At 33.1% G+C, this 17946-nt stretch overlaps 1 protein-coding gene across 1 annotated transcript in view; it reads right to left on the minus strand.

The window, feature by feature from the left end:
- Positions 1-16011, minus strand: part of LOC143238923 (uncharacterized) — a 91820-nt gene extending 75809 nt beyond the window's left edge. The window contains exons 1-2 of the mRNA XM_076479570.1: positions 15880-16011; positions 14493-14697 (exon numbers count right to left, since the gene is read on the minus strand). The gene's annotated coding sequence lies outside the window, so the exon portion shown is untranslated. The remainder of the gene's footprint in view (positions 1-14492; positions 14698-15879) is intronic.
- Between the last annotated feature and the right edge of the window lie 1935 nt (positions 16012-17946).

Raw genomic sequence — 17946 nt, forward strand, 5'->3', positions numbered from 1 at the left:
CTCCTCTCACACAACCATGTGTGACGGAGGTACTGTCACGTGACCTCGGAAACACGAGAATATGATTGGCTAGTGAACAAGCAATGGCTCCTCTTGTTATAAGATCGTTGATTGGTTAAATATATGGTATAACTCGGTAATATTAACATTAAGACACAAACTTCAAATTCATAGATAGTTTAAAATAATACGATTATTAGCGCTAGATGCCTCTTACACCATTTTTATTTTATAGCTGTACCGTTCCGCAATTAGTAAGTTGAGGGTTATTTTATTGAGCCTAGCAACTAATATTGTTCAAATCATTCATACAATATCGAACATTTAAGTTTAATTAAGAAACGTCGAATTTGCCTTTTACTAGTTTTAGCTTTCAAAGGATATTTTATGAATTAAAAGCTTGGTTTTCCAGCTTTATAAACTTTTAATCCTGTGTTCTACACATCATTTTATAGAATGTGTAATTTTTCGAACATATGGCGCGGTAAATGATTCATTCGCCTTCTTGATTTTTAAATCTTTTAAAATAAGTAACTATATTATTTTTGTACGTTAAATCAAGTGATAGTGTTTATTGAGATCCATATACTTAAACAGTGGAAACTCTTCTAAACGTGTAACTTGAACTTGGTACGTATAGCTTATATCGGTGAAACACGAATTAATTGGCCTGGCATGGCCAGGTGGGTTAAGGCGTTCAAATCGTAATCTGAGGGTTGCGGGTTCAAATCTCGGTCGCACCAAACTTGCTCGCCCTTTCAGCCGTGGGAGTGTCATAAAGTGATGGTTAATCACACTATTCGTTGGTAAAAGAGTAACCCAAGAGTTGGCGGGGGGTGGTGATGACGAGTTGCCTTTCCTCTAGTCTTATACTGCTAAATTAGGGACGGCTAGCGCAATATAGCCGTCGAGTACCTTTGCGCGAAATTCTAAAACAAACAAATAAACACGACTTAATTAACACAAACATTCATAAAATTTGTAATAAGACCTATCTGAGCTTTCCATATACGTACGCACACTGACCTCACTTTTAGACTCACCCTCTTTTAATAAACTTACTATTATTTTATTTTCTTAAAAAATTGACAAAAATAGTATCACATATTTTTCAATCGTGTCAGAAAAACAGTCGCATGCTTCGCATTAATAGGTCATTGTTAAAAATGTAAATTTTGTACTAGGTTTTATCTTTCTGCTTTTTGAAAATTAGTTCAGGGTTCGTAATTTTAAGAATTAAAAAAATAAGTTGTACGCGAACCTGAAACGTTTGAGAACCACTAGCTTAAACTATTTATAAAACAACAATAGCACTTATTAATCACTGAAGATAATTACCCTTTTATGAACATTTTTATTCCATTTGTCCCGTGTAAAAAAAAAAAAAATCATTGCAGTTGCAATTCAGAATATTAAAATAATATTCAGTGTTTTTTAAATCTCTTTTAATTGTAAGTTATTCGGTGTTATTTACCAATCCAAGCAACAGAAACGTAAAAATATTGCTAATTTATTCATAATACTTTCATTTTACCATCTTGAATTTTGTCTGTACCTAATGGCGCATTTACTGGCGAAACCACGGTCGTAATAAATGACGTATTTATGAACCATTGTGTTATTTTTCATTAATTCTGTAATGAGTATTTCATATATATTGATTATACAATTAAATGTAAACATTCATAAGTAAACAGTTTCATTTAAAAAGTCTTAATAAACACTGACGGTTTAAATTAAATGTACTGCAATCATAACCCATTGTTGAGGTTCATAATCTCAAAACCTAACGCTGCAAATGTATACAATGGCGTAGTATAACTTGTTAGACTCTGAGATACCGAACACAGCTTTCGCTGTCAAGCCTTCTGCTTTGGTAGACAGTGACCTCTAGTGATTGGCAAGGGTTCAGCGTTCCTTTGGTAATACGGTTTTAAATATCATTGAAGCAATTCACAAACAACGTTGTGTTTCCTGGAAACATAGTAATACTTCTAAATAACCTGTTTATGTCATTGTTTCAACTAGACCAGACATTCGTTTCTTATCACCTAGCTATCTAAATAAACACGATTATTTTTTTTCTGGTTTTCGACTTAGTTTGATGGAATTTATTAATTAAGACACATTTCGTTTCGCTATATCACATAACAATGTAACAAATAAAAAAGTGTTATTATAATTTAATTCAATAGTAGTATTGACCGTCACATCATAACGCCCCCACCGTTAAAACAGTGACCATATTTGGTGTGACGGGGATTCGAAACTGCGACGCTCAGGTTTCAAGTCAAACACATTAACCTCGGAGGGTCCTTTAATTTATATCTCGTACTTTGTGGAAGGTAATAGCCAACTCTTGCTTATTAATTATTATGTAATTCTAACTTTCAGTCGCGAAAAAAACAGTAATTTGTTTTCAAAGTTGGTTTACTTGTTGTTCAAATGAGAAAAGCCACACTGGGACATCAGATGTAACGAATCGAAATTTGGATATATTAGTGTTGTAAATTTATAATCTTACTGTGTATACTTCGTCTCAAAATGTGAACATACTGTTTTATTGAGAACTAAGAATGTGTTTTGTGAACATACTGTTTTATTGAGAACTAAGAATGTGTTTTGTGAACATACTGTTTTACTGAGAACTAAGAATGTGTTTTGCGAAAATTCTGTTTCACTGAGAACAAGGAATATGTTTTGTGAACGATATGTTTTACTGAGAACTAGAAATGTGTTTTGTGAACATTCTGTTTTACTGAGAACTAAGAATGTGTTTTGCGAAAATTCTATTTCACTGAGAACAAGGAATATGTTTTGTGAACGATATGTTTTACTGAGAACTAGAAATGTGTTTTGTGAACATTTTGTTTTACTGAGAACAAGGAATGTGTTTTGTGAACATTTTGTTTTACTGAGAAGAAAAAATGTGTTTTGTAAATATTCTGTTTTACTGAGAACTAAGAATGTGTATTATGAACATTTTGTTTTACTGAGAACAAAAAATATGTTTTGTGAACATTCTGTTTTACTGAGGACTAGAAATGTGTTTAGTGAAGATCATGCTTTACTGAGAACTAGAAATGTGATTTGTGAAAATTCTGTTCTACTGAGAACAAAAAAATGTGTTTTGTGAACATTCTGCTTTACTAAGAATAAGAAATGTGTATGTGAACATTCTGTTTTATTGAGGTCAAGAAATGTGTATGTAAACATTATGTTAAACTGAGGTCAAGAAATGTGTTTTGTTTACATTCTGTTTACTGAGAACTAGAAATGTATTTTATGAACATTTTGTTTTCCTGAGGACAAGAAATGTGTTTTGTGGAAATTCTGTTTTACTGATAACAAGGAATTTTTTAGTGAACATTCTACTTTACTGAGGACTAGAAATGTGTTTTGTGAACTTTCTGTTTTACTAAGAACAAGAAATGTGTTTCGTGAACATTCTGTTTTAATCAGGACTAGAAATGTGTTTAGTGAACATTTTCTTTTACTGAGAACTAGAAATGTGTTTAGTGAACATTCTGTTTTCCTGAGGACAAGGAATGTGTTTTGTGAACATTCTGTTTTACTAAGAACTAAGAATGTGTTTTGGGAACATTCTTTCTCACTGAGAACTAGAAATGTGTTTTGTAGAAATTCTACTTTACTGGGAACTAGAAATGTGTTTTGTGAGCTTTCTGTTTTACTAAGAACCGGAAATGTGTTTCGTGAACATTCTGCTTTAATGAGAACTAGAAATGTGTTTAGTGAACATTTTGCTTCACTGAGAATTAAAAAGTGTTTTGTGAACATTTTCTCTTAATCAGGACTAGAAATGTGTTTAATAAACATTCTTTTTACTGAAAATTTAAAATGTGTTTCGTGAATATTCTGATTTATTTAGAACTAAAAAGAGTTTTGTGAACATTTTCTTTTAATCAGGACTAGAAATGTGTTTAATAAACATTCTTTTTACTGAAACCTAAAAATGTGTTTCGTGAATATTCTGATTTATTTAGAACTAAAAAGAGTTTTGTGAACATTATAATTTACCGAGAAGAAGAAAATGTGTTTTGTGAATATTCTGTTTTACTGAGAACTAGGAATGCGTTTTGTGAAATTCCTTTTTACTGAGAACAAAGACTGGGTTTTGTGAACATTCTGCGTTACTGAGAATTAGAAATGTGTTTTGTTTACATTCTGCTTTACGGAGAACTAGAAATGTGTATGTGAACATTCTTTTTATTGAAGTAAAGAGATGTGTATGTGAACATTCTGTTTTACTGAGCTCTAGAAATGTGTTTTGTTTACATTATGCTTTACTGAGAACTAGTAATGTGTTTCGTGAACATTCTGTTTTACTGAGAACTAGAAATATGTTTAGTGAACATTCTGATTTATTGAGAACTAAAAAACGTTTTGTGAACATTATGATTTACCGAGAAATAGAAATGTGTTTTCTAAAAATTCTGTTTTACTGAGGTCCAGAAATGTGTTTTGTTTACATTCTGCTTTACTAAGAACTAGAAATGTGTTTCGCGAACATACTATTATTTGAGGACAAGGAATGTGTTTTGTGAACATTCTGTTTTACTGAGAACAAGGAATGTGTTTTGTGAACATTTTATCCTGAGAAATAGAAATGTGTTTTGTGAAAATTCTGTTTTACTAAGAACTAGGAATGTGTTTTGGGAACATTCTTTCTTACTGAGAACTAGAAATGTGTTTTGTGAAAATTCAGTTTTACTGTGAACAAGGAATATATTCAGTGAACATTCTGCATTACTGAGAACCAGAAATGTGTTTTGTGGAAATTCTGTTTTACTGAGAACAAGGAATGTGTTTAATGAACATTCTACTTTACTGAGAGCGAGAAATGTGTTTTGTGAGCTTTCTGTTTTACTGAGAACTAGAAATGTGTTTAGTGAACATTCTGATTTATTGAGAACGAAAAAGTGTTTTATGAACATTATGATTTATCGAGAGGAACAAATGCGTTTTCTGAAAATTCTGTTTTACTGAAAACTAGAAATGTGTTTTGTAAACATTCTGTTTTACTGAGAACAAGGAATGTGTTTTGTGAACATTTTTTCATGACAACTAGAAATGTGTTTTGTGAACATTCTCTTTTACTCAGGACTAGAAATGTGTTAGTGAACATTCTGTTTTACTGAGAACTAGAAATGTGTTTAGTGAAGATTTTGCTTCACTGAGAATTAAAAAATGTTTTGTGAACATTCTGTTTTAATCAGGACTAGAAATGTGTTTAGAGAACATTCTTTTTTACTGAGAACAAAAATGTGTTTAGTGAACATTCTGATTTATTGAGAATTAAGAATTTTTTGTGAACATTATGATTTACCGAGAAGAAGAAATGTGTTTTGTGAATATTCTGTTTTACTGAGAACAAGGAATGCGTTTTGTGAAAATTCTCTTTTACGGAGAACAAGAAAGGTGTTTGTGAACATTTTTTCTGAGAACTAGGAATGTGTTTTGGGAAGATTCTTTGTTACTTAGGTCTAGAAATTTTTTGTGTGAAAATTCTCTTTTACTGTGAACAATGAATGTGTTTAGTGAACATTCTACTTTGCTGAGGACAAGAAATGTGTTTTGTGAGCCTTCTGTTTTACTAAGAACTAGAAATGACTTTACTGAACATTCTGCTTTACAGAGAACTAAAAATGTGTTTTGTGAACATTCTCTTTTACTCAAAACTAGAAATGTGTTTAGTGAACATTCTGTTTTACTTAGAACTGGAAATGTGTTTAGTGAACATTTTGCTTCACTGAGAATCATAAAGTGTTTTGTGAACATTCTGTTTTAATCAGGACTAGAAATGTCTTTAGTAAACATTCTTTTTTACTGAGAACTAGAAATGTGTTTAGTCAATAGTCTGATTTATTGAGAATTAAAAAATGTCTTGTGAACATTATGATTTACCGAGAAGTAGCAATGTGTTTTGTGAAAATTTTGTTTTACTGAGAACAAGGAATGTGTTTTGTGAACATTCTGTTTTACTGAGGACTAGAAATTTGTTTAGGGAACATTCTACTTTACTGAGAACTAGAAATGTGTTTAGTGAACATTCTGATTTATTGAGGACGAAAAAGTATTTTGTGAACATTATGATTTACCGAGAGGAAGAAATGTGTTTTGTGAATATTCTGTTTTACTGAGAACTAGGAATGCGTTTTGTGAAAATTCTGTTTTACCGAGAAGAAGAAATGTGTTTTGTGAATATTCTGTTTTACTGAGAACTAGGAATGCGTTTTGTGAAAATTCTGTTTTACTGAAATCTAGAAATGTGTTAATGAACATTCTGTTTTACTGAGAACTAGAAATGTGTTTAGTGAACATTTTGCTTCACTAAGAATTAAAAAGTGTTTTGTGAACATTCTGTTTTAATCAGGACTAGAGATTTTTTAATGAAGATTCTGTTTTACTTAGAACTAGAAATGTGTTTTGTGAACATTCTGATTTATTGAGAATTAAAAAATGTCTTGTGAACATTATGAGTTACCGAGAAGTAGAAATGTTTTTTGTGAAAATTTTCTTTTACTGAGAACAAGGAATGTGTTTTGTGAACATTCTGTTTTACTAAAAACTAGAATATTTTAGTGAACATTTTGTTTTACTTAGAACTAAGAATGTATTTTGTGAAAATTCAGTTTTACTGTGAACAAGGAATATATTCAGTGAACATTCTGCATTACTGAGAACCAGAAATGTGTTTTGTGGAAATTCTGTTTTACTGAGAACAAGGAATGTGTTTAATGAACATTCTACTTTACTGAGAGCTAGAAATGTGTTTTGTGAGCTTTCTGTTTTACTGAGAACAAGGAATGTGTTTTGTGAACATTTTTTCCTGACAACTAGTAATGTGTTTTGTGAACATTCTCTTTCACTCAGGACTAGAAATGTGTTAGTGAACATTCTGTTTCACTGTGAACAATGAATGTGTTTAGTGAACATTCTACTTTGCTGAGGATTAGAAATGTGTTTTGTGATCTTTCTGTTTTACTAAGAATTAGAAATGCCTTCAGTGAACATTCTGCTTTACTGAGAACTAGAAATGTGTTTTGTGAACATTCTCTTTTACTAAGGGCTAGAAATGTGTTTAGTGAACAATCTGTTTTACTGAGAACTAGAAATGTGTTTAGTGAACAATCTGTTTTACTGAGAACTAGAAATGTGTTTAGTGAACATTCTGATTTATTGAGAACTAAAAAATGTTTTGTGAACATTATGATTTACCGAAAAGTAAAAATGTGTCTTGTGAAAATTTTGTTTTACTGAGAACAAGGAATGTGTTTTGTGAACATTCCGTTTCACTGAGAACTAGAAATGTGTATATGAACAATCTGTTCAACTGAGGTCTAGAAATGTGTTTTGTTTACATTCTGCTTTACTGAGAACTAGAAATGTGTTTTGTGAAAATTCTGTTTTACTAAGAATTAAAAAGTGTTTTGTAAACATTTTGTTTTAATCAGAACTAGAAATGTGTTTAATGAACATTCTTTTTACTGAGAACTAGAAATGTGTTTCGTGAATATTCTGATTTATTTAGAACTAAAAAGTGTTTTGTGAGCATTATGATTTACCGAGAAGAAGAAAATGTGTTTTGTGAATATTCTGTTTTACTGGGAACTAGGAATGCGTTTTGTGAAAATTATGTTTCACGGAGAACAAGGAATGTGTTTTGTGAACATTCTGTTTTACTGAGGACTAGAAATGTGTTTAGTGAGCTTTTTGTTTTACTAAGAACTAGAAATGTGTTTAGTGAACATTCTGCTTTACTATGAACTAGAATGTGTTTTGTGAACATTCTGTTTTTCTGAGAACTGGGAATGTGTGTTGTGAAATTCTGTTTTACTGAGAACTAGACATGTGTTTTGTGAACATTCTGTTTTACTGAGGCCTAGAAATGTGTTTTGCGATCATTTTGTTTTTCTGAGGACTAGAAATGTGTTTAGTGAACTTTCTGTTTTACTGAGTACTAGAAATGTGTTTAGTGAACATTCTGCTTTCCTAAGAACAAGAAAAGGGTTTAGTGATTATTCCGTTTTATTGAACACCATAAATGTGGTTTGTGGACATTCTGTTTTACTGAGAACTAGGAATTTGTTTTGTGAACATTCTGTTTTATTGAGAACTAGAAATGTGTTTTGTGAACATTTTGCTTTACCGAGAAGAAGAAATATGTTTTGTGAACGTTCTCTTTTACTGAGGACTAGAAAAGTGTTTAGTGAACATCTGTTTTACTGAGGACTAGAAAAGTGTTTTGTGAACATCTGTTTTACTGAGGACTAGAAAAGTGTTTAGTGAACATTCTGTTTTACTGAGAACTAGTAATTTGTTTTGTGAACATTCTGTTTTATTGAGAACTAGAAATGTGTTTTGTGAATATTTTGCTTTACCGAGAAGAAGAAATATGTTTTGTGAAAATTCTGTTTTACTGAGAACAAGGAATGTCTTTTGTGAAAATTGTGTTTCACTGAGGACTAGAAATGTGTTTAGTGAAGATTATGCTTTACTGAGAACTAGAAATGTGTTTTGTGAAAATTCTGTTTTATTGAGAACTAGAAATGTGTTTTGTGAACATTTTGCTTTACCGAGAAGAAGAAATATGTTTTGTGAAAATTCTGTTTTACTGAGAACAAGGAATGTCTTTTGTGAAAATTGTGTTTCACTCAGGACTAGAAATGTGTTTAGTGAAGATTATGCTTTACTGAGAACTAGAAATGTGTTTTGTGAAAATTCTGTTTTACTGAGAACTAGAAATGATTTTTGTGAAACCTGAAACTGAATGCATCACATCTATTAAAGTTTTATTTCCCGTCAATTTTTCTATTTTTTATTCACCGGTATCGTTTGATGGTTAAGGCTCTCGACTCGCAATCTGAGGGACGTTGGTTCGAATTCCCATCACACTAAACATCTCCGCCCTTTCAGCCGTATACGATCAATCCCACTATTTGTTGGTTGAAAGAGTAGTCCAAGAGTTGACGGTCGGTGGTTATGAGTAGCTATCTCTCCTCCAGTCCTAAACTGCTAAATTAGGGATGGCTAGCGGAGACCTTCCTTGCGTACCTTTGCACGACATTCAAAATAGACCTTCTTTCCATGTGAACTCTTTTCCTATGAATTCAGTTATAGTGTTTCCTAATTGGGCCTAACTTTTAACAAAAGATAATCTTTTGATATCGAACTTAATTTGGAAATTTATGGGATGATTTATTCCATTAAAAACGATCACCAGTTAAGTGCGTTATTTTGTCTGTATTTTTTAACATTAGTTGTTTTTATAAAAATGTCACTATAGTTAGGCATTTATTGCTTAAAGTTATGTGTGTGTGTTCAAAATTAATTGTGTGGACGTTATATCCTGGGGTCTTGTTGCTAACACTGTGACCTTTGTGACAGAATATGACGCTTTGATGGCCTAAGTGACTATGTATGACACTTGTTACCTCTACTATCTGAATGAATGCAAGTGATATAATGACGTTTATGATTCGAGTGCCTACATATGAGACTGTGACCTTTATCATACCAGTGTTTGCAGGTGACACTGTGACTTTTGTAATGTGAGATTCTACGCACAACATTGAGACTTTTATATGTTCTGAATAACTACAAGTAGCATTATGGCCTGACTGATTACATATTATACTGTGACCTTTATGATTTTAATACCTACAGATAGTACTGTAACCTTAATGATCTACGTCTGTTGTTAGTTCTATATGTTTAGTATTTCAGTATTAATAGTTTGTCTCGCGACTTTTATAAAATATGAGGATTTTAATTAACAATATGACATTTATGAAGTGAAATATTTGTGAAGATAACCTTTCTTGACTAACTGTAGCCTGAAGGAACGTTTGTGGATTGCATCCTTAATGACATGGGTTTCTAGGACTAATTCCGTAAACACTGAAAGCAATTTTAAAGTAAACCATTCATAGTAACCAATATAAATCATTCACAGTAACCGATATAAATCATTCACAGTAACCAATATAAATCATTCACAGTAACCAATATAAATCAAATGAGAAAAAACAAAAAACAAAATTATCTAATTCGTAGACTTTTTTTTTTTTTTGTCAGAATTTTTCTGGTTCTCTAAAGGAAACAATGATTAAATAACAAGCTAGGTTGAATATATGACCCAGGGCTTTCTGTCACTTTCTTTTCTCACATAGTTTCTGTCACTATGGTGACACTTTTTTATTTTTTTAAAGCCTCTGCACCTTTGTTAAATTATATTACCAAGGAGACTTAACGACGTGCCACAAAGAAGATCAAATCGACGACAGGGTATGGTACACTGTATGAAGCTCATGTGGCTATGTGGATATTGAAAATTCTATTACATTATTTACAGGTAGAGTCTGAGACGAAGTTTTCTCTCATCATTGTTGTTGTGCGGAAATATCAGAGACTGTATGTCACAACACTTGCAATAACATTTTCTGAGTTCATTATGAGATCACAGTTTAACTATAGCTGCCGTATTCACACGTCCTGTTTCTAGTCATATGCGTGATTAGTTTATTTAATAACTTTCAATTAGCCGTATAACTAAGGCAACAAATCATGTTATACAGCATTCATTCGTAACGATAATACATTATTTTGTTTCTTCATTTAACGTTTCAACAAAATGTGATCACTTGTACACTGTCGTATATTTTTGTAGGCCTACGTTACAAAAGACGTTAACTGACGTACAACAAATTAATTTAATCGTATAAATTAATTCAATAAGCGCAAAAAGCAAACACAGATTCTAATACTTCACAAAACACACTTTGACTGATTCAACTTTCCATTTTCACACCTCATAATTATCTTATATTTATAGCCTATTTCCTAATGCGCTAAATATTTCATGTTTTAAGTCTATCTTATTAATCTTTTGTTCTGAACGTCATAAATTGGGATCATCAGTTCACTCAATCCGCATTGAAAATACAGCTTACAATAGTGCTAGAAATAAACAACCTTATAATAACACCAAACTGTTGTTTTTATTTAACTGGACACTCTATGTTTCGCTTTAAAGCTTCTTCAGGAACGTTCCACTAAAACACCAACTGTCAATATAAAGGTCGTTTATTTCTGGTATTAAAACGCCTCGTACACACTAATATGCTTTGTTTGTTTTTAAATTTCGCGCAAAGCTACTCGAGAGCTACCTGCGCTAGCCGTCCCTAATTTAGCAATGTAAGACTAGAGGGAAGGCAGCTAGTCATCACCACCCCCCGCTAACTCTTGGGCTACTCTTTTACCAACGAATAGTGGGATTGACCGTCACATTATAACGCCCCCACGTCTGAAAGGGCGAGCATGTTTGGTGCGACCGGGACACAAATATGCACTACAGAAATTAAATAATGTTATTTGTTGTGTAACCCTCGTGTAGTTTTGCGCGAAATTTAAAACAAAACAAAGTTGATCATGAAACTAACGTTATTTAATAACAACCAAAATTTTAAATATTTATTTCTCATAAACTCTAAATTCTAAAACATCAGTTTTAACAACAGTACAAAAGAAACTCAACAAAATGTATGCTACTTGATATACACGTAGGTTGCTTGTTTTGTTTCTTGTTTGATGTTAAGTACGAAGTGGGATATTTGAGCTTTGTTCCCCACGGGTATCGAAATCTGATTTCAAGTGTTATAAGTTTTAAGTGATATAAGACTCCAGGCTTATCGCTGAACCAAGAGGCAGAGGGTGAACAATTTAGACAGAGACATAAGCTACAATTGTGATACGAAGTTCTTCGTTTCACCGTTGAAAGCTGTAATACGATGTAATTTCATCCACAAATAAAGACAACCTAGGAGGAAACTCGCAAAATACATTTTTAATATTCTTTATGTTCTGTTGAGAGGAAGGCGATTCTATTAAAGTATGAGATTCAGTTTGTGAGACAAAAGGCTGACACCTGTGGAAACACCTGCAGTGACCGCCCAGTAAAGGTTTAACCAAACACATTCTGTCCTAGATTAAAACAATGAATGGCCTTCTCATCCCGTGACCTATCCAACCAGTACTTGTTTTGTCAAAAAAGATACCGTATCTCAGAACAGCTGGTATGGGTATTATCACTTTTATTGATAAGGAGAGAACAACGTTTCGACCTTCCTAGGTAATCTTCAGGTTAAGAAAGAGAGAGTTTACAATATGTTAGGTTGTTAATTAGTATAGGTATAAAGGTGTTCCTTTACATTGGTTTAATTTTGGTTTTAGTTGTTGTATAAATAGGGCCTCTTTGATTTTGCGTTTGTTTATATTTGTATCCATACTTAATATCTGGGTGTTTTCTATGGTTATGTTATGTTTATTTCATTTGCAGTGTTCAAAAACGTGTTAAGGTGTTGTTTTTTTATGTTCTTTGAATCTGGTTTCCATTTTTCTGTTTGTTTCTCCAATATAGAAGTCATGGCAGTTGTTGTACTGTATTTTATAAATTATGTTGGTTTTGTGTTTGTCAGTGTAGTCTCTACATAGTATGGACTTTAGTTTTGTATCTGGTTTTTGAATGAATTTGACGTTTACTGGAATGCTGTGTTTTGTTTTAAGTTTTTTTCCAAGTGTTGGTTATTTTTTCTCTGATTTCGGGAACATATGGTGTGCAGCAATATAAGGTTTTGTAGTTTGTTGTATCTTGGGATTTATTGTTGTTTGTCTAGGTGTGAGTGTACAATTTTTCCACAGTTTTCATGAGGAAATTTGTTGATGTTGATGAAGTGTTGTTTTATTTTATTGATTTCATCGTTAATTTTATCAGGTGAACATAGTTTTATGGTTGTGTTTATTTGGTTTCTTAATATGTTGAGTTTTTGTTTTATTTCATGTGCTGAGTCCTAGGGAACGTATAATCCGATATGGGTGATTTTTCTGTGGATTTCTGTTTTGAATTCTAGTTCTAGTATCAGTTCTAGGGATCTTGAGGTCAAGAAATGCAATTTGATTAGTTTTTGTCCTGTTCACAGATGAACTTAATGTTGGGGTGTATCGAGTTAACGTGACTTAAAAAACTAAGTGTATGTTCTGTAGATGTGAATCCACCAATTGTATCATCAACATACCTGTACCCGTATAGTGATGGGTGTAAGGCTGAATTTATCGCTTGATATTCAAATATTCGAATCCCTGTCACACCAAACATGCTGGCCCTTTCAGTCGTGAAGGCGTTATAATGTGACTGTCAATCTCACTCTTCGTTGGTAAAAGAGTAGCCCAAGAGTTGACGGTGGCTGGTAATGTAATATTACGCTGCAAAATTAGGGACGACTAGCGCAGATAGCCCTTGTGCAGCTTTTGCGCGAAGTTCAAAACAAACCAAACTCTTGACACAACATGGTCAAGTAAATTTCACCACCAGGATCTAACTGACAAAACCTTTATCTTTTTATGACTGACTTAGTTCTACGTAACTGATGACGTACATAACGACGTCGTGGTTATCCGACCTATCACAAGTACTATAACTGACAGGAATAAGCCATTTAAACACAATTTTTTTTCCATTCTGTGATTTATTTGATGTAAATAAAGCATAAGTCAAACAATAACTTTCCCAAAGTTTCTAAGTTTGTCACAAAAACATCGAATTTTTGATGAGAATGAAACGAATGACGACATCGGAGCTCCAGACAAAACAGTTGCATAGAATAAAAAAACGTTTTTTTTTTTGTAAGACATCTAGAGAATTTTCTTGCGAAAAACAATCTATATCTGAAACATGTTTGTTTCTAAGCTCTAGCTCACTATTTATATGTCCACTCAAATAGCACTCTGTGCGCAAACAAGCTGAACAACTCTGTAAGAGACCCTTATGGCTCATATATAGCGATCCTTAATTTATAGCAACTAACCAAATGGGGAGAAGACAGCCAGTTAGCATCACTTTCCGCCACAAGGACTTTGGTCAGATTTAACCAGAATAACAGCATTTAGCATTATCTTTGTAATAAATATACCTTTCAGCCGTGGGGGCGTTATAATTTTACGATCAAGCCCACCATTCGTTAGTAAAATAGTAGCCCAAGAGTTGGCGGTGGGTGGTGATGACTAGCTGCCTTCCCTCTAGTCCTACACTGCTAAATTAGGGACGGTTAGCACAGATAGCCCTCGTGTAGCTTTGCGCGAAATTCAGAAAACAAACAAAGCAAACAAAACAAACAGACAATATTTAGATAAATAAATTTTGAGTATTCCTTTGGAAGGGAAAAATTTAAAATTTGTAGATTTTTAGGTAAGTTTTTTTTATAACAAAGCCATATCGAGCTATCTAGTGTGTCCGTCGAGGAGAATCGAACTCCTGATTTTAGGGTTATACATCCGAAGAATTATGGGGGACTTTTTGGTGAACCACAATGTTTCAGGTATTTGCCCTCAGTTGTTTTTCGGTTACATTCCAAGGAGAATACATTTAAATCTCTAAATGAAAAGAATCAGACGTAAAACTTTGTGTGAATTCATACCTTGGACAAAGTGAAGCCGATATGTAATGGATGACTGACGACGTTTGTTGAATTCTTGGGCGATAACAGTTGTTAGAACCGGTCACTAGGTCTTGTTTGTTTTAATTATCTGTGATGTCGAGAAAACCCACTTGTAGAGAAATATATATATGTAAAAACGGCTCGTTTGGGTTGAGAAAATACAATGTGATAACTGCCACGACTTCTATATTGGAGAAACAAGGAGAAAAATGGAAACCAAATTCAAAGAACATAAAAAGTCACCTTCACACGTTTTCGAACACTGTAAGTCAAATAAACACAACATAACCATAGAAAACACTCAAATACTAAATAAAGAAACAAACATAAACAAACTCAAATTTAAAGAAGCCTTAGTTATACAACAACTTAAACCGAAAATAAACCATACAAAGGAACACCACTATACCTATATTAAAAATAATATAATAAATAATATAAAATTATATATTCAAACATCTAACACCGCCCTCTACATTCCGACACTCAGTTACACAACCCCTTTCAAACATGTGGTCAGCTTCCGGTCAGTTACCTTTTTCTTTCTTTGTGAACCTGACGATAACCGAAGAAGGTGGAAACGTTGTTCGCTCCTCTACGTAAAATATTTTCTCAACCCAAACGAGCCGTTTTTACATATATATTTTAATTATCTGTTTTAACTCGTGTTCGTATTAGGCGCCATCTATAAATACGAAGATTTTCAGTGCTCGTGTTATTTAAATCATTGTATTATATAATAGTACCAGACTACGTTTGGGTGTATTGTGTTGAAATCTATTTTTATTTAATGTCTGAGTTTACTAATATTATTATTAATAGAATGATACCTTACGTATTAATATTTTTTTGCGTCTTTGGGGTCTTAATTTCTTAAATCATGCAACAAGGAGGCCAAATACATTTTACATAAAGTCTAAATAAGGAAGATTAAAAAATACCCCCCTCCCACCTCCGGTGGACAGCAGTAAGTCTACGTACTTACAGAGCTAAAATCCGGGGATCGACTACCAGTAGCACGAAGACCAATGTGGTTTTGCGTTAAAACAAAGTTAAAAAAGAAAACAAGTGTCTCCTAGTATGTGTTAGCTTCGAAACGTTTTGTTCTTTTCAGGGATTTCGAACATTATTTTACTATATTTGAAAACAATTTAATATTTGACACTTTTATTTGTTTATTTATTCATACAAAAACCAGCAAGCTTCTTTGAAGGTAATTATAAATTGCCAAGAATAAACGAAAGTTCACAAGTAATATCGATTTTAATGTAGGCTTAAATATTGTAAGTTAGGCCTCGCCTATAACTTAATATATTGCTATATATTTATATCGAGTTTAGATTAAAAAAAACGAAGTTAAGCTGACCTGTCGTCAATTTGATGAGAAGTTATATGCATGTCCGTGGTTTATGATTTTAAAACAATCGATTTATGTTCTTGGTTATGGTTTGAGTACGGTGGATAGTTTGTAAAGATTGGGAATAAATATTTTATTTTATCCAATCAGCGCAGTACTATTGCCACGTGAACCACGTAACGTTCGTTTAACATGTACATTGTTTTGTACCCACAGATACTCAGCGATTATATTTGTTCAACTACTGCGTTACAACTGTTTACTTCGTTTCTGTAGACATACACCTACGCTGCTATGCAACGTATAAAAGTAAATACGTGAAGAACAATGATTTTATGCGTTCGCTAGAATTGACAGTAGTGACAGAGCCTTGACTTTAGAAATAGAAAAGTTTTAAATAAATTATACATACATATATATATATGCAAATTTATCGAGAAAATTACCGTTTAACGTGAAGCGCGTGTAAAACGTGTCCGATACATGTATAAAAATATTTTTTTTTATTTTCAGTAATATGTGAAGTAAATGTCACTAATAAATATATAATTGTTAGCGTTTACTACAATAATAATAATAATAATAAAACGTTTAGTAAAACTGATTCCAGGGATTTAGACGATTGGTGGAGATATTTCCTACGCCTAATATACCCCAGTGTCTTATCAGAAACTTGCTTTACAGGTTGGAACTATTTTTTTCGAAATTTCTTAATTACGGAATTTGCATTAATTATTTGTGACGCCTAAAATTTTTTCAGCTACTGAAAAAATATAATTTAATATTTTTCAGTAGTCCAATGACACTGATATTAAAATTCTTCCAAAGAATCACCCCTTGGGCTCAAATACTGACCATATATAAATCGTCGACTGGCTGCGCCTGGTTACGTTCCGTGATCGACTAGTTATACCTGGCCTGATTTTGATCATTTAGTTATACTAGGTCACACGACCTTGATCGGCTAGTCATACTTAGTTAATTGATGGACTAGTTATACGTCCTTGATCGACCAGTCACATTCAGTTTTATGGTTTTGATCTACTAGTTATAATAACTGGCTTTTCATTGTTGATTGGCGGTTATTCCTAGCGAGGTGTTTCTGTTTGACCAGTTATACCTAGTAATATCTCGTTACAAAGGCATAGATAGCACAGAATGTGTGATCCCTCTTCGAATTTTCCCGTTAAGCCTTCTTCGTGTACGAATTATCACATCGCTATGAACCCATAGTGTACCCCAACCATCTCCTCACAGAGGGAGCAGTTGCGTGGCCGACTAGCTAATATCGGTTACGTGTTCGTGAATATTAAAAACAATATCGTTATTATCAACTTTAAATAACTGCTGTACCGATATCATTTCACATTAGGACATACCCGAACACAGTTTCAAAATTACTGTCCATAACTGAGCAAGGGCTATTCGAACATTACCTTTCCCTCTTTTAACGTGTTTCTTGAATTTTACGCAAAGCTATCTGCGTCAGTCGTCCCTAATTTCGAAGTAAACACCACCCGCCGCCAACTTTTCGACTTCCCTATACCAACGAATAGTGTGATTCAACGTGACGTTATAACGCCCCCGGGTGACAAGTCTAGTACATATCATGACAGGATTCAGCCTTCTTATCTGCTGGTTACCTGCCAAGTGCTATAACCAGCATGCACCTTTCGAGCTAATAAAACAGCACGCACCAACAAATCTTAAACTGGCACTATTTAATCGAAAAGTGGGTTTTGACTGTCTCTCTAATAACACACACAGTCCCAAAACGCAGATACCCCCCTTTTTTCTCTCTCTCTCGCGGTAATCTGACGTGAACCATGAATTGGCAGATTCACAGTTCGTGTACGTTAATCATTAGGTCACCTCCAACCCAAGGTTTAATGTAGGAGATTCTTTAGTGTTTCAGTCAGAAATTTGAATTCTAATCGTTTTGATGAAGAACCATTACTTAACGAGTGAAACGTATTTTAAGAACGTGTTTCATTTTAAACTGTTTGTATTCATATTCAAGAGATTTTCTAACCCACAGGTGGCTAACTTAAACACTGTTAGATTTGGTAACAATAA

The sequence above is a fragment of the Tachypleus tridentatus genome, chromosome 13 (genome assembly GCF_004210375.1).
Source record: "Tachypleus tridentatus isolate NWPU-2018 chromosome 13, ASM421037v1, whole genome shotgun sequence".
Classification (NCBI taxonomy): domain Eukaryota; kingdom Metazoa; phylum Arthropoda; class Merostomata; order Xiphosura; family Limulidae; genus Tachypleus; species Tachypleus tridentatus.